We start from the raw sequence: 20402 nt of genomic DNA, 5'->3' as shown, positions 1-20402 counted from the left end.
CAAGTCATAACACCTACATTCTCACATATACACTGAAATTCACACTGCTTGTAGGACTGCACCGACACATGAAAGAATTTTAAGTAATTTTAAGTAATCAGCAGGTGCAATACATGATGCTCAGTCTTATGTCTTAGCTACTTTTGAGAGGAAAAGTTATTCAACATCCCCACACTGGTGAAATAGAAAGCAAATACATATTAGTTTTCTTTGCTCAACATATATCATCCTTTCACATACCTTGAAATGGAAAGTGTAAACAAATTTATCACAGAATCACAGAATCACAGAATCACAGAATTTCTAGGTTGGAAGAGACCTCAAGATCATCGAGTCCAACCTCTGACCTAACGCTAGCAGTCCCCACTAAACCATATCCCTAAGCTCTACATCTAAACGTCTTTTGAAGACTTCCAGGGATGGTGACTCCACCACTTCCCTGGGCAGCCTGTTCCAATGCCTCACAACCCTTTCAGTAAAGAAGTTCTTCCTAACATCTAACCTAAAACTCCCCTGGCTCAACTTAAGCCCATTCCCCCTCGTCCTGTCACCAGGCACGTGGGAGAACAGACCAACCCCCACCTCGCTACAGCCTCCCTTGAGGTACCTATAGAGAGCGATAAGGTTGCCCCTGAGCCTCCTCTTCTCCAGGCTGAACAAGCCCAGCTCCCTCAGCCGCTCCTCGTAGGACTTGTTCTCCAGGCCCCTCACCAGCTTCGTCGCCCTTCTCTGCACCCGCTCAAGCACCTCCATGTCCTTCTTGTAGCGAGGGGCCCAAAACTGAACACAGTACTCGAGCTGCGGCCTCACCAGAGCTGAGTACAGGGGGACGATCACTTCCCTAGCCCTGCTGGTCACACTGTTCCTGATACAAGCCAGGATGCTGTTGGCCTTCTTGGCCACCTGAGCACACTGCTGGCTCATATTCAGCCGACTATCCACCATCACTCCCAGGTCCTTCTCTGCCTGGCAGCTCTCCAACCATTCCTCTCCCAGCCTGTAGCTCTGCTTGGGGTTATTGCGCCCCAGGTGCAGGACCCGGCACTTGGCCTTGTTGAACTTCATGCAGTTGACCTCAGCCCATCAGTGCAGCCTACCCAGATCCTCCTGCAGAGCTTTCCTACCCTCAAGCAGATCGACACACGCACCTAACTTGGTGTCATCTGCAAACTTACTGAGGGTGCACTCAATGCCCTCGTCCAGATCATCGATGAAGATATTAAAGAGATATTATGTCATTAAAGATATTAATATGTCATTAAAGATATATTATGTCATTAAAGATATATTATGTCATTAAAGATATTAATGACATTGAATCCTTAATATAAATATATTTTTTATTTTTATTTTTTAATTTGAGGATTTTTATATGGGAATTTGTTTTCACATGAGGAGAGGTTAGAAACAAAATTACTACTATTAGACTCTTTAAGCAGTTTTGTGCAGTGTTCTACTACATTGAATATAGCAGCCAATGTGTACAACCTCTTAAAATTGTTTTAAAAAGCGTTGTACAACAGTCATTAATGAGATATAGAGTGCACTGGAAATACAGATTCAGATAAATATTGCCCGGTTTAATTCCTGCAGGCAGAGAAACATTAAGTAAGGGAAATTGGTTTCATTGTTTTATAATGCTTATTCTGTCTGTTTTAGTAGATAATAATCATTGATGCTGCCAACCTTAGCTTCATAGATAATATTTAGTAGTATGTAGCAAATACTAAGAGTTCTGAGTGAGTAGATTTGTGCAGTTCTTTAGTTGTATAATCTGTACAAGTAAAGTAACTAAAATATATCACAGTTTTACTAAACTAATAAAAGTCATCCTTTCTTAGGTTAAACACAGCCAAGAGCTGAGTTACCATGTTGAAGTTGTTCTTGGGCTTTGGCTTTCATGGTGAATTTTATTTTATTTTATTTTATATTTTATTTTATTTTATTTTATTTTATTTTATTTTATTTTATTTTATTTTATTTTATTTTATTTTATTTTATTTTATTTTATTTTATTTTATTTTTATTTCACTTCATTTGCAGACTTGAGATATACATTTCCTGAAATGAGAAGTACTCCTGAAATAATTTCTTTTTGTTCTGTTTTCCTTCAAACTTTATGTTGTGTGTAATCTATATTTCTTTTTGAAGGACATCACTATGAAGGCCTCTACAGTGCAAACACCAAATGAAGAGTCTACAGGACAAAATAATTATTAGGTAAATTTCTATTACTGTATAGTTAGAAATTATGCTATTGATACGTCATGCTGGCATGGATTTATATCAGTTATTTAAGCTTTATAAATCAATGAAGAACTGAAAACAGTAAGAAGCTACTGTTACAAGAATGTTAAGAAAAACAGTGTTGAGTATAATAGACAGTGATGGATTAAGAGTAGGTCTAAGCAAAATAAGACTTGTAGGGATGTGTCCATGAAATATTTAGTCAACAAACATTTATTTAAAAACCATAAAACTATTTTAAACACTTTCTTAATAATATATTCTGACCTGTTTAATAGAATATCTTAGTCTTAAACAAAGTGCCTCACATATATAAAAGGAAACAGGTCTTGGATGATAAATCTCATTGTCAATCAAATTTGCAATCTCCTTAAATAAGAAGGTCAAGTATGTTTGGCAAGAGTATTTATCCTATTATTTTGACATTAATAATACTTCTAAAGCTTAATTCCCGTATACCGTATCATACTTCCTGTGATTTTGTTCAACATCCATGTCATCTTGAGTTTGCCATTTTTCCAGTGCCTGTTCCTTGGAGCTTATGGAGTAGTCTACACTCTCTATTGTTGACTGCCATTGATGTCTAAGAATGATGTTCAATCTATTCTTTTAAAACAATAGAGAACTACTAATCTAATTTAGCATATCTTGAAAGATGTTTTCTTAGTATCTCAATCTACTACAATAGTGGAAACTATCTTGTTATGATTTGTAAGCTCTGAGTATACCCTTAAGACTATAAATAATAATAATAACAATAACAATAATAATAATAAAGAATGTTCTTCCATTACTGTTTACATTCTGCATATTTTAAGGAAGAAACCTGCAACAGTTTTTAGAACTCTCTTGTCCCTGATGTATGTTTCTAAAAATTTTTAATGACAGTGTAAATGGCATTGAAATAAAAAGGATGGATTTCTGTATTTTATTCAGATGTTGTGGTATTCATCTGCTATAGCTCTTCCTTTTGTTCCTCTTTTCTTTGGAACAATGACTTTTTCTGTTAATTTATAAAACAAAGAAATCATGCAATGTTCAACTGCACTGTGTATTAACAATTTTAAATCTGTATCCAGTGACTACTTTTATGCATGTTTTGGAAGAGAAAATCTGAGTTTTTCTCCTTGAATTGTTTACTTTCTATAGGGAAAGATTTGGGTATTTTGTGTTTAAGTGTTTAAGACCATATCTTCTCATCAGAATTAGCCCTTTTAACCTTTATATATATAACCATGTATATATTAATTTTACTTGTGTATAAATATATAAATATACATATTTTTATATTATGTATTATTTCCCCCAGGCACATTAATGTCGATAGTCTGGGTTTTTAAGTACAGGATGTGAGAGTGACCAGATTCAGTACCATTAATCAGTAAGATAATCTGTCAAGCACAAGTTATAGAGTTTGCATAATAAAATATATTACCCATGTGATATTGCAGAACAGAAAGTTTACTCATGAGATAACATGCAGACATTTTAACTTCTGGTAACACATTGATTAAAAAAAAACAATGGGAAATGACACATGCCTGAGACTTGAATTTTAAAGCACAATTGCATGTTGCCTGCTGTGGTGACTGAGGACTTGTGAAATGAGCCCAGAGCATGCTGCAGTCCTTGAACTGAATTAACTCAATCAGTATGGGAACACCATTTGCTATAGGCAAAGATTGCCTGTGTTCAGAAGAGACAAGATTCAGTAGTTCAGAATGTTGATCTTTTTAGACAGAGAAATAGATGGAGTTAGGAACAGGATCTTTAATCTATAAAACTGGGACATAAACCAAAGTAAGTGATATTAAAGCTAGGAAGTTTCAAAGCAGAGTTTTCCCCTTTCTCCCCTTAAGAATGAAGATAATAAGAACAACTTTACATGTCATAGTACATTCTTTGTGACTGGGAATTTTGGTATGTCTACCTTAAAACAGGAATCACCATTTTGGTGAGATCATCATAATCATATACCTACAATTTATATATCTCCCCAAGAAGGTGTTTTAAAAGTAGCACAGCCATGCCATGAAAGATTGTTAAAAATGCTGCAGGTGTTGCTACAGCAAGCCAGCAGCAGAAATATAGTTAGATAGCTATAAATGACTCTCCATTTATTCATTTTTCTAGTATTTTTAAAGCAAAACATTTTGAAAATATACATACTTGAATATACAACAATACAGAAAAAAAAAAAAAGAAATTACTGAGATTCTGGCCCATTACCTATAACTTTTTAAGGATAATGAAAGTTTTGCCTTGTATTATTCTGATGTGGAAAGTTTTCTGCTAATATGAAGAGACATTAGTTATTAAAACTTACTTTTGAACAATTGCATAGTCTTTTTTTTTTTTTTTTTTTTTTTTTTTTTTTTTTATGTGTGTTTAGTTGTTGTCATTTATTTTTACTGAATACTGTGGATATTGACAGTTCTTGTTCTAGGAGTTTTACATGGCAAAGATAAAAAGAGATCCAAATAGGTAGCAGTTTAAAAATTTGGAAAGGCAAATAAAACACAGTATATATTTAAAAAAAAAAATCAATCACATCAGGTTGCATCAGGCTTGAAAAGACACAATTTTAATGCTTACACTGAAATCAGGATAAAATGTACAAAAGCTCTTTTCAAATTCAATAATTTATCATTTTTTTTCAGAAGTATCATTAATATCAGTTAAACTAGCCTACTTATCCAAAGAAAACTAACCAGTTTTCTTTCTTTTTCTTTCTTTCTTTCTTTCTTTCTTTCTTTCTTTCTTTCTTTCTTTCTTTCTTTCTTTCTTTCTTTCTTTCTTTCTTTCTTTCTCTCTCTCTCTCTCTCTCTCTCTCTCTCTCTCTCTTTTTCTCTCTTTCTCTCTTTCTCTCTCTCTTTCTCTCTTTCTCTCTCTCTTTCTCTCTCTCTTTCTCTCTCTCTTTCTCTCTTTCTCTCTTTCTCTCTTTCTCTCTTTTATCTTTCTGTCTAGATATAGGCCTCAGACTTGTATGGAAATATGTGCTTAAGCTAGCTGAGAACTGAGAACTTACCAGACAACATTGATTTAGGAATAATTTGATTTCCTTTTCTAATTTATAATGTAAAATAAAAATGCACATACTGGTGTTCTGTATCAAAGATTTCTTTCAGCGCTGAGTCTGTACAAGAAAACAGAAAGATGACAGACACATATTGCTAACTGCGTAGCAGTAACCAATAAATAAAAGTGTATTGCTGCCAAGGAGCTGTCATTTGGCAGCTGCTGCTTTTGGACTAATTGCTATGATAACAAATTGCTAAACTGAATTCAAAGGTTCAGGTGTAGAACCAATTGTTTTCAGAGTTAGTGAGGCTAAGGAAAAAAGGCAAGCAAATTTACATTTCTGTTAAAGATCCAAGATTGTTGCTCTAAATATATATACCGATGTTTTACTGCTACTGATTTTAACATAAAATTGAAATAATGGTGCATTAGTCCAACAGAGAGAGAGTCTGGATTAACTTTCAAATATATTTATCTTCTTGGAGCCTGTATTTGTTTTGAGTCATCAAAGAGCTTCTCCTATAAGGAGCTACAAAATAACATTTTAGAAAAAGATCCAGTGATACCTTATGAAGCAGCAAGAAAACTAGAAAATCTTTCAGACCATTAATAATTCCCTTGGGAGGCAGTTCTGAAGGGCAGAGGGGTCCAGGAAGGCTGGGCGCTCTTCAAGAGAGAAATCTTAATGGCGCAGGAACGGTCTGTCCCCACATGCCCAAAGATGAGCTGGCGGGGAAGAAGCCTGGCTCAACAGAGAATTGTGGCTTGATCTTAGGAGAAAAAAGAGGGTTTATAATCTTTGGAAAAGTGGGCAGGCCACTAGGGAGGACTTTAAGGATGTAGCGAGGCTGTGCAGGGACAAAATTAGGAAGGCCAAAGCTCATCTGGAGCTCAATCTGGCTACTGCCATTAAAGATAACAAAAAACATTTCTATAAATACATCAACACAAAAAGGAGGACTAAGGAGAATCTCCATCCTTTACTGGATGCGGGGGGAAACTTAGTTACAAGAGATGAGGAAAAGGCAGAGGTGCTCAATGCCTTCTTTGCCTCAGTCTTTAGCGGCAATACCGGTTGTTCTCTGGATACTCAGTACCCTGAGCTGGTGGAAGGGGATGGGGAGCAGGATGTGGCCCTCACTATCCATGAAGAACTGGTTGGTGACCTGCTACGGCACTTAGATGTGCACAAGTCGATGGGGCCGGATGGGATCCACCCAAGAGTACAGAGAGAACTGGCAGAGGAGCTGGCCAAGCCACTGTCCATCATTTACCAGCAGTCCTGGTGATCGGGGGAGGTCCCAGTTGACTGGCGGCTAGCAAATGTGACGCCCATCTACAAGAAGGGCCGGAGGGCAGACCCGGGAAACTACAGGCTTGTCAGTTTGACCTCAGTGCCAGGGAAGCTCACAGAGCAGATCCTCCTGAGAGTCATCATGCAGCACTTGCAGGGCAAGCAGGCGATCAGGCCCAGTCAGCATGGCTTTATGAAAGGCAGGTCCTGCTTGACAAACCTGATTTCCTTCTATGACAAAGTGACGCGCTGGGTGGATGAGGGAAAGGCTGTGGATGTGGTCTACCTTGACTTCAGCAAGGCTTTTGACACCGTCTCACACAGCATTCTCCTGAAGAAACTGGCTGCTCTTGGCTTGGACTGGCGCACGCTTCGTTGGGTTAGAAACTGGCTGGATAGCCGGGCCCAAAGAGTCATGGTGAATGGAGTCAAGTCCAGTTGGAGGCCAGTCACTAGTGGCGTCCCCCAGGGCTCGGTGCTGGGGCCGGTCCTCTTTAATATCTTCATCGATGATCTGGACGAGGGCATTGAGTGCACCCTCAGTAAGTTTGCAGATGACACCAAGTTAGGTGCGTGTGTCGATCTGCTTGAGGGTAGGAAAGCTCTGCAGGAGGATCTGGGTAGGCTGCACTGATGGGCTGAGGTCAACTGCATGAAGTTCAACAAGGCCAAGTGCCGGGTCCTGCACCTGGGGCGCAATAACCCCAAGCAGAGCTACAGGCTGGGAGAGGAATGGTTGGAGAGCTGCCAGGCAGAGAAGGACCTGGGAGTGATGGTGGATAGTCGGCTGAATATGAGCCAGCAGTGTGCTCAGGTGGCCAAGAAGGCCAACAGCATCCTGGCTTGTATCAGGAACAGTGTGACCAGCAGGGCTAGGGAAGTGATCGTCCCCCTGTACTCAGCTCTGGTGAGGCCGCAGCTCGAGTACTGTGTTCAGTTTTGGGCCCCTCGCTACAAGAAGGACATGGAGGTGCTTGAGCGGGTGCAGAGAAGGGCGACGAAGCTGGTGAGGGGCCTGGAGAACAAGTCCTACGAGGAGCGGCTGAGGGAGCTGGGCTTGTTCAGCCTGGAGAAGAGGAGGCTCAGGGGCAACCTTATCGCTCTCTATAGGTACCTCAAGGGAGGCTGTAGCGAGGTGGGGGTTGGTCTGTTCTCCCACGTGCCTGGTGACAGGACGAGGGGGAATGGGCTTAAGTTGAGCCAGGGGAGTTTTAGGTTAGATGTTAGGAAGAACTTCTTTACTGAAAGGGTTGTGAGGCATTGGAACAGGCTGCCCAGGGAAGTGGTGGAGTCACCATCCCTGGAAGTCTTCAAAAGACGTTTAGATGTAGAGCTTAGGGATATGGTTTAGTGGGGACTGCTAGCGTTAGGTCAGAGGTTGGACTCGATGATCTTGAGGTCTCTTCCAACCTAGAAATTCTGTGATTCTGTGATTCTGTGATTCTGTGATAAATTTGTTTACACTTTCCATTTCAAGGTATGTGAAAGGATGATATATGTTGAGCAAAGAAAACTAATATGTATTTGCTTTCTATTTCACCAGTGTGGGGATGTTGAATAACTTTTCCTCTCAAAAGTAGCTAAGACATAAGACTGAGCATCATGTATTGCACCTGCTGATTACTTAAAATTACTTAAAATTCTTTCATGTGTCGGTGCAGTCCTACAAGCAGTGTGAATTTCAGTGTATATGTGAGAATGTAGGTGTTATGACTTGAAAAGATACAAGGTGGTAGTGACTGGATATTATCTTCATGAAAATCAGAATAAAATACCTACATTTTATTATTATTATTATTTATTTATTTATTTATGTGTTGGAAGAGAGAACAACTCATTAGCAAGAATTGAAAAGCAACACCAATCTTTCAACTTTCAAAGTTGTGTTTATCATCAGGGAGGCTAAGAACTGTCATTACAACTTTTTATTATTATCACATGCAGTGTGAACCTTATGATACGGTAGATGATGAGTTGTGATGCTCATCTACATGAAACTCTGTAAATTTAAGTGAAACACTGACTGATGTTCACTGCAAAGGCAGAATTGCTTTATCCTGGCTACTCTGCTTTATGAAATTCAGTCTCTGAAAAATATTCAGTATAGTTTCATATCTAAAATAAGACTACATGCTTATTGCGTCTTTGAATTCTATGTATCCTAAATATTCTCTGAAAGAAAAGTCAGTACCAGAAGGTAAATGACTTAAAAACCTGTGGAAAATATTAGAAACAAAACAAAACAAAAACAAGCAAACAAAAAACATGTAGTCCAGATAATTCAGAGAGAACAAATAGCTAGAATGTGCTATGAAGGACACATAGGGCTTTGAAGATCTAGGACTTCATCTGACAGCAAACAAAAATTCTAAACTTCAAAGTATGAATTTGTCACTGAATTGCAGAAGAGACAGCCAGTTTATCATAAATTCTCATAACAGTGGCAGCTTTTTCATCCTTGCATAAGCAAAACTTAAAGTCTAAAAACATCTAGTATCACAACAGCTAAGGGTTCTGAAGATGGAAAAATGTTATAACTGACCTAAGCAATACAGAAACTATTAAATAATTATGAATTGAGAAAAAAGGTCAGACTTTTAGATACAGTATTCTTAGTTTACCAAAACTCAGTGTTTTATTGGTTCATCTTAATGGTGGCACAACAGTTTTTAGTGGTACAGGATCAGTGTAATAATTTGTTTTAACTAATGAAACAGAAGAAAGCTATTCCTGTTCTAGGTGTTTCTGCTTTAGTGTGTGATGACCTACAGAGGTACCTTTCAACCTTATCCTTTCTGTGATTCTGTGACATTTAAAGCAAGCAAGCAAACAAACAAACAACAAACAAAGTTTGTATCTTAGTACAAACTCCAAACAATCATTTCCCTCACTGGAGTCAAATATTTAAGCATGTATTTAATTTTAATTGCATGCTTAAATGATCTGCTGATATGGTGCCATGATGAGTTAAATATTTCTACAATATTTTTTAAGACAAATGTTTAGCAAAAATTAAGCAAATAACTTTGGCCACAAATAATAATCTCTTAACTCCATGATCATACATAATGTATTTTTTATAAAATGCAAACTAAATAGCATTTAGAATCTGCCCAAAGTCTTCCTAATAAATTAGGTCAAATTAATAGATGATGTTATGCATGCTGACATCAGTGAAATTACATTAAAGATTAATTTGGCCTACTGCTTAAAATTCATTCTTTAACCTTTAGGGTTAGATGATTTGCATTATGAAGAACTGATACTACATTAAGGCTACTTTTCAGTCTGCATGTTTGTTCTGAAGCCTGATTGAAATCTCAGATACATAAGTAGATGGATTCATGAAAAGGACAAATAATATTGTATTATTATTTGAGAAGAGAAGGTTCTGGGGAGACCTTATAGCAGCCTTCTAATACTTAAAGGGGGTCTACAGAAAAGCTGGGGATGGAGTCTTTGTCAGGGAATACAGGGATATGACAAAGGCTGATGGCTTTAAACTCAAAAAGGATAGGTTTATATTTGATATTTGAAATAAATTTTTTACTCAGAGGGTGGTGAGGCACTGGAACAGATTTCCTAGAGAAGCTGTGGGTTCCCCATCCTTGGAAGTGATTAAGGTCAGGTTGGAGGGGGCTTTGAGCAACCTGGTCAGGTGGAAGGTATCCTCACCTTCAACCTCAGGAAGGTTGGAATTAGATGGTCTTTAAGGTCCTTTCCAACCCTAAGTAGTCTAGTTTCAAAGTGATTATTCTCCTCTACTAAACAGTTATTTGATAATATGTTGAACAATATTCTTAGTTTTGGGCTCCCCAGTACAGGAAAGATATCCGTAAACTGGATCGGGCTCAGCAAAGGGTCACCAAGGTGAATTGGAGCTGGAGCACTTGCCTCATGAGAAGAAGCTAGGGGAGTTCTACTTTTTCAGCCTGGAAGTTTTTTGGCTGACCAGATATGGGGTGCATAATTCAGATGACCACATGTCATCAGTTGCTTAGTGCTATTTGATGGTGAGGCGTTTGAGGCATCTGTGTGGCTAATATGATATAGGATCTATAGAATACCTGGAACATCAGGTAGAGGCCAGACAAGATGTTATTGGGCATTTAAAATGAACCTAAGGGCTTATGTTAGAGAAACTGGTAGCTAAAACAGTAACTAACAGGCAGTAAATAGTACCCTTAGAGACTAAGTGGTGGTATTGAGCACAAATGGAAATAGCTATGATGAGGCAGGGTAAATTGGTAGATTACCCAAGACACACAGTAGTAAGCTAACCAGTCCTATTATTTTAGTATATGATGCTCAGGTGTTACCCAACACGTACATCCATAGTCATCTAGAAACAATGTGAAAAAGACATAAAAATTGTTGGGAAAATATACAACTTACTAATAGTCCAATTTACTGTTAATAACAAATTATTATTGAACAAATCAAAGAACTGAAAATGAATATGAATACATGGGAGGTTTAGACCAAACCTCCCATGGAACAGGCTGCCCAGGGAAGTGGTGGAGTCACCATCCCTGGAAGTCTTCAAAAGACGTTTAGATGTAGAGCTTAGGGATATGGTTTAGTGGAGGGCTGTTAGCGTTAGGTTGGAGGTTGGACTCGATGACCTTGAGGTCTCTTCCAACCTAGGAAATTCTGTGATTCTGTGATTCTGTGAACTTTTATTTCACAAAGTTATAAGCATCTAAAAAAATCTAATAAGAAGATTTCTCAACTAAAACTTGAGTTTTGGTTTGCTAACTTAAAAATTAACTGTCCTTATATTATCATGAAGTAACTACAGGTTATTGTGAAACCAAGTGTAACCTCTCACCTTACACTTCAAACTTTCCTAGTGTGACCTTTTCTTCAATGTGCCGTGAGAATCTTGGAAGAACATTGGGCATGTGCACAGAATATACTGAGGAGATAATGTCTAAATACTGTGAAACGAATGATAAACTATTGTTTTATAAATCATATTTTCACTAAACTTTTGCAGCACTTTTGTGTCTTTGATAAATTTGGATACAAAATGTAATAAACACATTGATAGTCTGAAAACAAGCACAATGTTTTCTCATCAGAGAAAATAGTATATGCAAAAATGAATGTCTGAGAATTAAAATCTATGTTAAAGTACCAGAAACATTATTATTCATACGCAGATAATGCCTACAATCCTCACCAAAGACAAAGTTGTTACACTAAGCATTGAACAAATGTTTTGTACAACACATTCTAATCCTTTCAGTTTAAGAAAACAAGAACAACAACAACAACAAAAACAGAAAGAGGGGAATATAACATTAATCTTCTCTCAGTGCAGGTGCTGGCATAGAAATTAGATGGTTACATTAAAAGTTTTGAATTTAGCTCTCTTGACTTTTGGTGGTACATACAGTCTTTCACCTGTCCATAAAATCTTCTTTGCTGATCTTCTTATCTGATCTCAAACTTCTAGCACAAGTCCAATTATTCTGCTTCTTGCTGGCTTCCTGGCGTTACTAGCTCTCAGCTCTGGAATAGTAGATCTTATTGGAAAAATTGCCATTAAAGTAGAATGTTTCAGAGACAACATTACCCAGTGGCCTGAAGTGCCTTAATTATGAGAACCATGTTTATTCTTAATGATATGACTCTAGTTCAGTCTGGATGAAATAGGAATTTCTACTATGAAATAAAAAAAAATAAAAATAAATTTTCTCCTAGGAAATAAATCTCATCTTCCTGAAAATTTCCCAGATTCCTGTACAAAAGTGTATTGTTATTTTACTATAAGTTGGCAGATATTAGAAAATGGAGACTTGATTTTTGCTCATGTAAAGCAGCATCATAAGTATTAATAGAAATTCATCCTACAGTTTCTATAACATACTTAAAAATTTTGAGTTCTATGTAAACTTTAGAATAGAATTTAGAATTCTAAATATATTACTGAGCTTCAATACATTTTGATTATATGTATATACTATTAGACTATTTTTTGTTAATTGATAACCAAACATTGAAAGTATTTTGATTAACAGTGTGTCCATATGAAATCCTGGTAGTAGGAAGTGAGGAGTCCAAAGCCAAAAATGAAGAGAAAAAGAAAAGTTGATTTGAGAAAATGGGGTGTCTGTGGATGAGATCTTAGAGCTCTAAGTCACTTGGGTTAGTTTTAGTTTCAAGCAGAACAAGACATTAAATCAGCTAAGCTGTACTGATTGATTGGATAATCACAGCTGATTTATCAGTGTACTTCTAGCCAAGAAGTGCTGCCCTGAGCTATCTCTGTAAATAAAAAAAAGGGCAGACAAGTGTGTGTGTGTGTGTGGGGGGTATAACCTATCCCACCTTGCCCTCATAACAGCCTTCAGAACAGCATGGCATTTCATGTCTACCAGTCCTGTTTAAATAGCTCAAATACACAAACATATCCTGAATGTCACAATATATTAAATACTAAGCTGAGCCTGTAGTCTAAATAATAACTAGAAAATCATTTGTCTGATAAAATGTAGTTGTTCAATTTTGTATGACAAAATAACTTTACAAATTAGCTAATTAGATCTTCACTGGTGTAGACATAATGCTGGCATACAGATGTCTTTTACTATTGAGTTACTGTACTGGGTCTGGCTGGAATGTTAACTTTCCCGGCAGCAGCCCATACAGTGCCGTACTCTGTACTTGTAGCTGGAACAGCAGTGTTATCACACTAGTGTTGTGTCTACTGCTGAGCAGCAGTGGCACAGCATTGGGCCTTTCTCTAACCCTCCTAGGGGGTGGGCAAAAAGTGAGGAGAGAAACATCACCAGGGCAGCTGACCTAAACCAATCAAAGGGATATTCCATACCATGTGATGTCACACTCAGCAATAAAAGGTGGAAACAGGAAGAAGAGGGGAGGGGTGGGCTCTCGTTGGGAAAATGTTGGTCCTCCTCTCGAACACCGGCTGCGTGTGTTGAGGCCTTGCTTCAAGGACGTGGTCAATCATCGCTCATTTGCGGGAAGTAGAGAGTAATTTCTTTCCTCTGCACTTCCACATAGCCTTAATTTATTTTGTTTGTTTGTTTTCCTCCCTTCTTTTTATTTTTCCTTTTCCCCTCCCTTTTCCCCTTTCCCTTTTTATTTCCCCTTAGTTAAATTGTTTAGTTCATGGTAGTCTTTATTTAATTATTATAATTATTTCCCTTTAATGAAATTATCCTTATCTCAACCCGTGAGTTGTTCTTTGCTTTACTTCTCCCCCTCCTCATCTAAAGGAGGGGGAGTGAGAGAGCGGTTGTGGGGTTTAGCTGCCCAGCACGGTAAAACCACCACAGTTACACACTTACAAAGTGTTGTTCTTCAACTGTTATGATAAAAAGCTAATCTTACACATGATGTTTTAAATGACCTAATAGATCTTTATTGTTTAGATAACAAGAAAGAAGGAGAAAGTGAGCTATGACTACAGCCTCTTAACATGACCATGTATATTGTAAACTTAACTATTGTAAACTATTAGGCAATAGTCTGTGAGTCTGTATACAACCGGAATCTGTTCTGGAATAAACCAAGGAACACTGTAATTGCAAAGATAATGGCACAGCAATTGTGCATATATCTGAAATTGTTTTGGTTGACTATTCCTTAAAATAAAGGTCAGCATAATATCCATATGAATTGTCCAAAAATTAATTTAGGTCTGACAGTCTGTGAAAAAAAAAATATATTGAAGGGAACAGAAATTAAAAAAAAAAAAAAAAAAAAAAAAGAATACTACTAGTAAAAAGTCCACCAATACTGCCCTTCATTCTCTGCAGAGACACCTTCACTGGTGTTTTGCGGAACAAGAAGAGTACAAAAAATGTTGGTTTGTGTATTCAGTCAATCCCACTTATTTTACTTTGTTGAAATTGGTATGAAAATAATTTATGTGTGTGTATATGTGTTTGTTTGTTTTTTTCCTCCTTCATATCTGTCAGACATTAGTACTGAATTTCAATTCTTATTACTGAAAAGTGTTGTATGGTAATGATGGACATAGAGAAGGTGAAGGTACTCAACAACTTGTTTGCTTTGGTCTTCCCTACTGGTCAGACTTCCCATGTTGCTCATTTCCCTGAACTCATAGATGAGGGCTGGGGGAACAAAGTTCTTCCCACTGTAAACAAAGAGCACCTGATGAAAGTGGACATGTACAAGTCTATGGGGCTTAATGTCATGCATCTCAGGGTCCTCAAGGGACTTGCTGATCTAGTGGCCAAGCCACTCCTTCACATTTGAAAAGTCCTAGCAGTCGAGTTCCTGGTGACTGGAAAAAGGGATATATAACTCCCATTTTTAAAAAGTGTAGAAAGGAAGAATTGGGGAACTACATACAGAATCACAGAATAGATGAGTTTGGAAGGGATCTCTAAAGATCATGTAGTCCAACCCCCCTGATGAGAAGGATTATGTTGTGCAGGATGGCATCCGGGCAGGTTTTGAATATCTCCAGAGAAGGAGACTCCACAACCTCTCTGGGCAACCTGTTCCAGTGCTCTGTCACTCTCACAGTGAAGAAGTGCCCCCTCATACTCAGTTGGAATTTCCTGTGCTTCTGCCCATTGTCTCTTGTCCTGTCACTGGGCACAACTGAAAAGAAACTGGCTACGTGCTCTTGACGCCCTCCCCTCAGATATTTGCAAACATTAATGAGGTCTTCCTTCAGTCTTCTCTTTTGTAGGCTAAACAGGCCCAATTCTCCCAGCCTGTCCTTATATGACATGTGCTCAAGTCCTCTGATCATCTTTGTAGTCCTCCTCTGAACTCATTCTACCAGTTCTATGTTCCTCTTGTACTGGGAAGCCCAGAACTGGACAAAATGCTCCATGTGTGGCCTCATCAGGGCTGAGTAGAGGGGCACCTCTGTGCACCTGCTGGCAACACTCTTCCAAATGCACTCCAAGATACTGTTGGTCTTCTTGGCCACAAGGGCACATTGCTGACTCGTGGTCAGCTTGCTGCCCACCAGGACTCCCAGATCCATTTCCGCAGAGCTGCTCTCCAGCAGGTCAGCCCCCAGCTTGGGGGCTGGTGCTTGGGGTTATTCCTCCTGATGTGCAGACCCTACACTTGCCCTTGTTGAACTTCACGAGGTTCCTCTCAGCCCAGTCCTCTAGCCTGTCGAGGTCCCTCTGAATGGCAGCACAGCCCTCTGGGGTATCAGCCACTCCTCCCAGCTTTGTGTCACCAGCCAATTTGCTGAGAGTGCACTCCTTTCCACCATCCAGGTCATTGATGAATAAGTTGATACATTGTTGATACAATGTTGAACACTGATAAGTTGAACAACACTGAACAGTGCTGATGACTGTAGATTACTGCTAGCTACAGGCCTCCAACTAGACTCTGCACCACTAAGTACAACCCTCTGAGCTCTGCCATCCAGCCAACTGTCAATCCACCTCCACTCATCTAGGCCACACTTCCTGACCTTGTCTATGTGGTTGTTATGGGAGATAGTGTCAAAAGCCTTGCTGAAGTCAAGGTAGACCCCACCTATCACTCTGCCCTTGTCTACCCAGCCAGTCATCCCATCATAGAAGGATATCGGATTGGTTAAACATGACTTCCCTTTGGTGAATCCATGCTGACTCTTTCTGATCACCTTCTCATTCTCCACGTCCTTGGAGATGACCTCGAGGATGAGCTGTTCCATCACCTTTCCAGGGACGGAGGTGAGGTTGACTGCCTGTAGTTGCCTGGGTCCTCCTTCTTGCCCTTTTTGAAGACTGGCACGACATTGCCTTTCTTCCAGTCCTCAGGCACCTCTCCTGCTCTCCATGACCTTTCAAAGATGATGGAGAGTGGCCTAAAAATAACATTGGCCAGATCTCTCAGCACCTGTCAGTGCATTCCATTGGGGCCCATGGATTTGTGGATGCCAAGTTTGCTTAGATGATCACTCACTTGATCCTCTTCGACCAAGGAAAGTCCTCCTTTCTCTGGACTTCCTCACTTGTCTCCAGGGTCTGAGATTCCTGAGGGCTGATCTTAGCCGTAAATAATGACAGAAAAGGCATTCAGCAACTCTTCCTTCTCCATATCATTTGTCACCAGGGCAATTGCCTCATTCTTCAGCTAGACGACATTTTCCTCAGTCTTCCTTTTTCTACTGATGTGTTTGAAGAAGTCCTTCTTGTTGTTGTTGACATCCCTTGCCTGATTTCCAAATGGGCCTTGTCCTTCCTTGTCACATCCTTGAACACTCACAGCTTCCCTATATTCCTCTCAATTGGCCTGTCTCTTTTTCCACATGCTGTAAACTTCCTTCTTCTGTCTGAGCTTCTCCAGAATCTCCCTGCTCATCCATACAGGTGTTCTGCTCCCTTTGCTTGCTTTTCTGCTCGTAGGGATGCACCGATCTTGAACTTGAAAGATGTGATACCTCAATACTGACCAGCTGTCTTGGCCTCTCCTTCTTTCCAGTGACCTAACCCATGGAATTATTACATGTGGATTCCTGAAGAGGACAAGTTTGCTCTCCTGAAATCCAGGGTCGCAATCCTACTTTTTGCCCTGCTTCCTCCTCAGAAGATCCTGAACTCCGCCATATCATGCATGGTCACTGCAGCCAAGGCTGGCCCTGACCCTCACATTTCCAACTCATTCTTCCTCATTTATTAATACAAGGTCCAGCAGCACACCTCTCCTTGTTGGCTTTCATTCAACTCAGCTCTTCTTGGGGCAGATTGATGGGTCTTCCCAGCATGTAGTTCCTCAAAAAAATTGGAGTGCAGTGCCATAGCTTATCACTGTAGGGCCTGTTTTTGACCCTTTTCCCCTTCAAATCTAGCTTAAAGCCCTGTCAATCATCCCTGCGAACTCCTGGGCAAAATACCTTTTCTCCCTCATAGAAAGGTGCTCCCCATCAGAAACCAGTAGGCCCAGTGTCATGTAGGCTTTCCCATGACCAAGAAACCTGAAACTGTGCCAGTGGCACCAGCCTCAGATATTGATCAGCTGGGTTCACCTGTTTCTTTCAGTATTGATCCCCACTACTGGAAGGATGGAGGAAAACACTACCTGTGCACTTAATGCTTTAACCAATTGATCCAAAGCCCTTAAGTCCCTCTTGATCACTCTTAGGTTCCTCTTTGTCACCTCATCACTGCCAACATGAAAAAAAATAAAGGGTAATAATTAGAGGGGTGTATCAGGCAAGTGACTGTCTGTAGTGGGTTTATGTGGCAAGGTTTTGGTAGCAGGGGGCCATAGGGGTGGTTTCTGTGAGAAAGATCGAGAAGCTGCCCCATGTTTGGGAAATGCCCCATTGTTTTCCAGAGTTGAGCCAATAAGCGATGTTGTTTTGCGCCTCTATGAAAGCATATTTAAGACAGGAAAAAAAAACACTGCGCCACACAGCAGCTGGGAGGGAGAGAGCAGTGAGAAACGGCCTTGCAGGCACCAAGGTCAGTGTAGAAGGAGGGGGAGAGGTGCTCCAGGCACCAGAGCAGAAGTCCCCTGCAGCCTGTGATGAGGACCATGGTGAAGCAGGATGTCCCCCTGCACCCCATGGAGTACCACGGTGGAGCAGGGTTCCACGCTGCAGCCCGTGGAGGAGACCACGGTGGAGCAGGTGGCCCTGCACTGACGGAGGCTGCTGCCTGTGGAAGACCCCTGCCGGAGCAGATTCCGGGCCGGACCTGTAGCCCATGGAGAGGAGCCCACGCAGGAGCAGGTGACCTGGCAGGAGCTGCTGCCCGTAGGGGAGCCAGGTTGGAGCAGTTTTCTCCTGAGGGATGGACCCTGTGGTACTGACCCATATCTGGAGCAGTTCTGGAAGAGCTGCCGCCTGTGGGAAGCCCATGCTGGATCAGTTCATCAAGGACTGTGTCCCATGGGTGGGACCCCACAGCACAGGAGATGAGAGTGACCGAGAAGGAGTGGCAGAGAAGAAGCGCTGTAGACTGACCATAACCCCCATTCCCCCATTCCCCTGCACCGCTCGGGGGGAGGAGGTGTAAGAGGGTGGATGGGGGAGAAGGTGCTTTTAGTTTCTTTTCTTTGTTTCTCACTTCTCTCGCTTGTTAGTTGTAGGCAATAAATCTTACTATCTCCTTATGCTGAGTCTGTTTTGCCCATTACAATAATTATTGCATGCTTTTCTCGTCCTTATCTCAAGCCTTGAGCCCTTTTCACATATTTTCTCCCCATTCCTCTTTGAGGAGGGGGAGTGAGAGGGCGGCTGTGGTGGAGCTTGGCTGCCCACTCGAGCGGAACCACGACACTGTCTGAGCGATGTCTCTTACCCGTGCCACAGGGATACAGCAGACTTCCTTATGGGTTGAATCTGGAGGACAAATTGGGCACTCTGTTCCCTTCAGAAGGGAGTTCCCTATGACAACATCCATTCTTTTTTCTTGGTGGGGCTTGTTGTAATGAGGGGCATAGGTAAACTTGACCTGGGCAACTCCCCCAACATGGATGGACCATGATCCACATTGTCATTTGTTTGCCCATCAAGTTTCAGAGCCTCATACTAGTTGTTTAGGGACACCTGGGAAAGTGAGATATGTAGCAGGAGAGTTCTGCTACATCTGCTGCACTGAACAGGAACCCACTTCCACCCCCCCTTGTCTCTTAGACCCCCTCCCCCTGCCTAGTGGCAAGGGGGTAAGGGAGCTTTCATTTCCTGCACAGTGACTCTGGCTGCCTGAGGAGCCTGCCTCAAGGATGGCAGAACTTTACTTTACCTTAACAGTAAACCTCATTCTCTGAATCCCTGGTAATCCTCAGCCTGCCCACCTCCTTCTGAAGGTCTGCCACCTGGTGAAGCACTTCAACCTGGGCACACATCCCAGAGACCTGTGAGACTCACTTCTGTGCCTGGCAAGATTATGGAACAGATCCTTCTGGAAGCAATGTCAAGGCACATGTAAGACAAAGAGGTGATCTGAGACAGCCAGCATGGCTTCACCAATGGAAAAGTGTGCCTGACCAATCTGGTGACCTTCTGTGATGGAGTGACTGCATCAGTTGACAAGGGAACATATTATCTGATTGGACTTCTGTAAGGCCCTTGACATGGTCCTAAATGATATCCTGATCTCCAAATTGAAGAGGTATGTATTTGAAGGGTGGACCATCTGGTGGATAAGGAATTGGCTTGAAGTCTGCACCCAGAGAGTTGTGGTCAATGGCTCTATATCCAGGTGGAGGTTGGTGACAGGTGGTGTCCCTCAGGTTTTCTGTCCTGGGACCGGTACTGTTTAATACCTTTATCAATTACATAGATAGTGGGACTGAGTGCAACCTCAACAAGTTCTCAGATGACACTAAGCTGAGTGGTGAAGCCGATACAAAAGAAAGAAGAAAAGCCATCCAAAGAGACCTGGACAAGCTTGAGAAGTAGGCCCATATGAACCTAACAAGGTTCAACAAGTCCAAGTGCAAGGTGCTGCACCTGGATTGGGATAATCCCAGACACGAATACAAACTAAGTGAAGAACTCATTGAGAGCACTTCTGCAGACTTGGGGGATCCGATAGACAAAAAGCTTGACATGAGCCAGCAGTGTGTGCTTGCATCCTGGGCTCCATCAACAGATAAATAGCCAACAGTACAAAGGAGTGGATTGTCCCCCTTTACTCTGCCCTTGGGAGGTCCCACTTGGAGTCCTGCATCCAGGTCTGGGGCCCCTAGCACAAGAAGGAAGGCCCTAGCACCTGTTAGAGTGGGTTCAGAGGAGAGCCACGAATTTGATCAGAGAGCTGGAGTACCTCTTCTGTGAAGAAAGGTTGAGAGAGCTGGGGCTGTTCAGCCTGAAGAAGAGAAGGCTCCAGGGTGACCTCATTGCAGCTTTTCAGTACTTAAAGTGGGCTTATAA

This window comes from Aythya marila (assembly GCF_965140915.1).
Source record: "Aythya marila genome assembly, chromosome: 1".
Taxonomy (NCBI): Eukaryota; Metazoa; Chordata; class Aves; order Anseriformes; family Anatidae; genus Aythya; species Aythya marila.
The sequence above is the reverse complement of the archived record's forward strand: the minus strand, read 5'-3'. Positions refer to the sequence as shown.